The following is a 5854-nucleotide window of genomic DNA, read 5'->3' on the forward strand; positions in this document are numbered from 1 at the left end:
CCAGAAGGCCTGGATCCCACGTGGAATCAGAATCCTGGCTCCCTGTGAGGGGCTGTGGCCCCCGGAGCTTAGCTGGTAAACTGTGGGCGCTGATTCCGGCCTCCAAAGCCTCCAGGCCCCGCCCCCTGTGCGTGGGCCTGGACTCAAACCCACGTTCCCAACTTGGGGAGGTGCTGGGGGGCACAGGCACCTGCAGGTGGAGACCCAGGTGAGCCTGTGACCCTCGTCCTTGGGACCCGAGAGGCAGCCTTGGGGTCCCGTCGACACCCTCCAGCCCAGGCCGGCATCGGGCACGGTCCTCGTCCACCGTCTTGCAGCTGGGACGTCCCTGCCGGGGGACAGTGTCTGAGCCAGTCGGGCCTCACTGCCCAGCTGTGGGCAGGGGGCTCAGAGCCCCCACAGGGAGCCTTCAGAGCGACCCCCGGAGACTTATCTGGCTAAAGGTTCACTTGGGGGTGGGGGTGGGGGGCAGGGGGCTAAGGTGGCTCCAAGAAGGCGGGCGTTAGAGACTCGGATTCTCCAGAGAAGGAGCCACGACCCCCGCCCTTCCCGACTGTCCCAAACCCGAAGGCTAGAAAGCAACGTCGAGGCAGCAGCATCCAGGGTCGGAAATCCTGAGCCAGCGAGACGGCCCCACCCACGTGCTGGGCGTGGGCCTCGGTGAGTCTCATGCGGAAAAGCTGTGAAAACCTCAAACCACCGGGGCCTGTGACAGCTGCACACCTTGAACGCGGAGAACGCCCGTCTACATGATATCCTCGTCCACAGGATGTCGGGCCCTGTAGCCCTCCGGTGACTCCTGGGGTTCAAGCAACAAACGCACCTCGGACCACGTGTGCTGCGTCCGTGTGCGCCCCAGACGCGCACCCTGTTCCCGTTAAGTATCGAATAAAAATATCACACACCTGTGCACACGCGCGGATGAGAAATATCTGTAAAGCTGTGACCCCAACATTGAGGTCATGGCAGCACGGGGGGGGGGGGGGGTGGGGGCACCGGTGCGCTGAGACGTAAGACCCTGGACACTGACCCAAATCCCCCCACCCCGTGCAGAAGGTGAGTACATTTCTCTCTCTGGCCCCTGAGACCCCTGCTTTCCAGACATGCGCCCTCTCTCTGAACCGCACGTTCCCCTCCGGCCAGACCCCGGGATCTTCCTCCTATGGCGGAGTCAGGTTATTTGCGAGCCCGAGGCTGAATCCGGGCAGCGCGACACGGAGGGCGCGTGGCGTGAAGTCAGGGTTTTTGGCGCCGAAGATGGGGATTTTAAAAGAAATATTTTTGTGTAAGAGGTGTGTGTGCAAATATCCGTGCGTGTGATGATACAATGTTTGCTGTTGGACGTAAAATACCAGAGGAGGTACATGTACATGCACGCACTCATGCACAAGTACCCACATGCACACACGCACACGCACACACACGTAGCCACATGCACACACGCACACATACATGCACGCACGCATGCACACGTACCCACATGCACACAAGCACACGTACATGTACACACGCACACATACACACACGCACATGCACGCACGCACAGGTACCCATATGCACACATGCACACGCGCGTGCCCACATGCACACACGCACACGTAGATGCACACACGTGTACCCACATGCACACATGTACATGCACGCATAGGTATCCACGTGCACACACGCACACGCACACACACGTAGCCACATGCACACACGCACACATACATGCACGCACGCATCCACACGTACCCACATGCACACACGTACATGTACACACGCACACATACACGCACGCGTACCCACAGGCACGCACGCACAGGTACCCATATGCACACATGCACACGTACATGCTCGCACGCATGCACATGTACCCACATGCACACACGCACACGTACATACGCACACGTAGATGCACGCAGGCGTACCCACACATGTACCCACACGTGTACACGCACGCACGCACAGGTATCCGCATGCACACACGCACACGTACATGCACGCACTCATGCACACGTACCCACATGCACACACGCACACGTGCATGCACATACGTATGCAGTTACCCACGTGCACACACGCACGCACACTTACCCACACGGTACCCATATGTGCACACGTACACACGTACATGTATACATACACATGCACACACACGTGCAGACACCCACCCATGCACATGCACCCCCACACACGTACATACACGCACACGCATGTGCAGGCATACACATGCACGCACATGTACACACACGTGCAGACACCCACCCATGTATGCTCACGTAATGCACTCAAATGGACACACGCACACACATGCACACACACGTGTAAGGCACCCACCCATGTACGCACACATACATGCACACACACGTACGCATAGACACACGCATGCATGAACATGTACACACGTGTGCAGGCACCCACCCATGCACACACACATACATGCGTGGATGCACACACATACATATATAATGCACACGTGTGCACGTGGGCATCATACAAATTTGGGGGCCTCGAAGAAAAACGGGAAAATGCTGGTCGCTCACAATGGTTGAAGCTGGGTGAACAGAATATGGGGCCCCATTCTAGAATTCTCTTTCCTTTGAGCACACTTAAAAATATCTGTACAAAAAATGAGGTGTATTGGCAAATGTCACACAAAGACCTTGATTTCTGCCCAGTGTATCACTGAACCCTGGAAACCATGTCCGCTGGAATTGCATGCTATGGAAGAGACCAACGTTCCGACCCGGCTCTCTTTTTGTTTTTCTTTTCCTTCCCATTTCTTAAATCGCGATAAAATGAAACAGGCAACATAACATGTACCACCTGCACTGTGTTTAAGCATGTATCAAGGCATCATTGAGGCCATGGAATTAGCCCGGTGTTTAGTACGCATGCGCTAAAGGTGTCCCCAAACACGGCAGCGCAGCCACAGGACGTTTGCACGGCCCCAGATGCCCGATGCCCTTTGTTCCCCGTCCATCCCTACGGCCAGCTGGATACGCTTTCTGCCTCCGTGGACTTGTTTTTCTGCTATTGCCACATCAGTGGGGTCACGGGGCACGTGGGGGGCTGCAGTGCTGACTTTCTCACCACGGTGTTCTTGGGGGGCTCACGCGCGGGGGACTATCACTACTCTTCCCTCCTCGTTCCATGGACAGGGTGACCACCCCGTGCCCATCACGTGAGTCGTGGCAGATTTTGACCTCAAGCCCCAAGAAAGGTTCAGACTGGCTGTTCGCTGGAAAGCTTGAACGTTTGACCTCGGCTTTTATTTTATTATTATTGTTTTTTTTCTTTTCATGTCTGAGCTGTCTTTGGAAATCTGTGTGATTCCGTAAAGCCAGTGAGATTCATTTTTTCGTTTTTTTTTTTTTTAAGTTTATTTATTTTTGAGAGAGACAGAGAGTGAGCGGAGGAGAGGGAGAGGGAGAGGGAGAGGGAGAGGGAGAAGGAGAGGGAGAGGGAGAGGGAGAGAGAGAGAGAGAGAGACAGAGAGAGAGAGAATCCAAAGCAGGTTCCATGCTGTCAGCCCAGAGCCCAACACAGGGCTCGAACCCACAGCCGCGAGCTCATGACCTGAGCTGAGATCAAGGGTCAGATGCTTAACCGACTGAGCCACCCAGGCGTCCTCACTAAAGGTGGGACTGTTTAGTGCCCTGACCATACCGCCAGTGTGGGCGTAAACACCAGTGAAGACACAGGGAGAGGGGCCCCTGATGACGGTAGGCCGTGTAATGAGCACCCTAGTTTCTGGGGCTCACAGATAAGGCCCAAACAGCCAGGAACGGTCATAGGATAAACCCCACACCAGGGCATCCCCCGTCTGACCCCTGCATGAGTCCCTCATCTGACTACAACAAGGTAGGTGCCGCGCCCATTTTGCAGAGGACGACACTGAGGCCCAGAGACGTGGAGGGACTGGCCCCGGGTCCCAGCGCTGGTGAGTGGGAGACCCTGAGTCTGCAAGTGAACCTGCCCCCGGAGCCCGATCCCGCACTCGCTGGAGCCCAGCCGGGCCTGCGCACTGCGGCCTACAGCCCACGGCCCACCCCCTGACGTCACGTGTGGCCGGGCCCACCCAGCAGCGCACACTTCCGTCCACAGGTGCCTTTGCTGGCACTTGTGCGTAGAAATGACGGCGTGTTGAGCGGAACAGAAAGGTGAACCTATCAGGAGCTGACTTCCAAAGAACGTGACCGGCGGCCTGGGCGGTTCAGTCGGTTAAGCATCCAACTCCCGGCTTTGGCTCAGGTCATGATCTCACGGCTCGTGGGTTCAAGCCCCACGTCGGGCTCTGGGCTGACGGCACGGAGCCTGCTTGGGATTCTGTCTCCCTCTCTCTCTCTCTGCCCCTCCCCTGTGCTCTCTCTCTCTCTCTCTCCTAAAAATAAATCAACATTAAAAAAATTTTAAAAAGTGCTTGGGATGTTTGGGGTCGGCTGTCCCGGGCGAGGCTAGCAGGCAATCAGAATGGCCATCGAGGGTCTGGCTGGTGGGGGCCAGCCCTCTGGTGACCGTAACCAAGAGAGGCTCCGTGGGAGGGTCCGGGGTGGGCCTGGGATGGACAGGCACAGGGGGTCAGGGAGGACGGGACAGGGGGTATTGGCTTGGATGCACCTGGGCATATTCGTCTGGGGACACTTCTGAAGGTCACGACAGTGAGGGGGGCGCTCCTGGCGTGTGCGGGGTGGAGACCAGACACGCTGCTCCACACCCTACCGCGCACAGAACGCCCCACCCCACAGGGTCATCCAGCCCCACGTGTCAGTAGTGCTGAGGCGGAGAACCCCGGACCTCACAGGAGGGACTCTATCTGCCTATCGATCGGTCATCTATCGATCTTCGCCGTGGTCAGGATTCTCAACCAAGGGGCTATTCGGTGCCCGGGGAAACCCCGGCCACGTTCAGGGGAGAATTTGGGTTGTCACAACTCGGGAGGAAGGTCCCGCCATCTAGTGGCGGAAACTGGGGATGCTTCTGAGGATCGTGCAACGAATCACCCAACCCCAGAAGTCAGTACTGCTGCGGTTGGGAAGCCTCACCGCAGGAGAGACCTTGTCTGTCTGTCTGTCTGCCTGCCTGCCTACCTGCTTACCTGTGTATCTGTATGCGGCAGTGGTTCTCAACCGAGGGCTATTCTGCCCCCTCCAGGAGAACCCCTATCCCTGCCCCTCCACCGCCTCCCGGGACCCCGACTCCGCGCCCCTCTGCCACTTCCCAGGAAGCCCCCGTTTCCGCGCCCCAGGGGCGTTCGAGGGAGACCCCCCCATCTCCGCGCCCCTCCATCACCTCCCAGGGACTCCCATCTCCTCCTCCCCGGCCCCCAAATCCCCGGCTCCACAGGGGCCCCACGACTTCGCGCTCCCGGAGCCCGCCCGCCACCACATCCCCGCGGGCGCACCTGCTTGCGTGGGTTGGCGCGCAGGGCACACGCCGCCAGGGGACTGGACTTGGGAGGGAGGGGCGGGGCTCCGGCAGGCCTGGGCGGAAGGGGAGGGATCTGGGGGTGGGGCGGGGCTCCGGCTGGTCTGGGCGGATAGGGCGGGATCTGGGGGGCGGGGCGGGGCTCCGGCGGGTCTGGGCGGATGGGGCGGGATCTGGGTGGAAAGACGGGCTCCGGCGGGCCTGGGCGGACGGGGCGGGATCTGGGTGGAGGGGCGTGGCTCCGGCGGGCCTGGGCGGATGGGGCGGGATCTGGGGGGGGCGGCTCCGGCGGGCCTAGGCGGATGGGGCGGGATCTGGGGGGGCGGGGCGGGGCTCCGGAGGGCCTGGGCGGATAGGGCGGGATCTGGGGGGCGGGGCGGGGCTCCGGAGGGCCTGGGCGGATAGGGCGGGATCTGGGTGAAGGGGCGGGGATCCGGCGGGACTG

The sequence above is a fragment of the Panthera onca genome, chromosome X (assembly GCF_046562875.1).
Source record: "Panthera onca isolate mPanOnc1 chromosome X, mPanOnc1 haplotype 2, whole genome shotgun sequence".
In the NCBI taxonomy this organism is placed as follows: Eukaryota; Metazoa; Chordata; class Mammalia; order Carnivora; family Felidae; genus Panthera; species Panthera onca.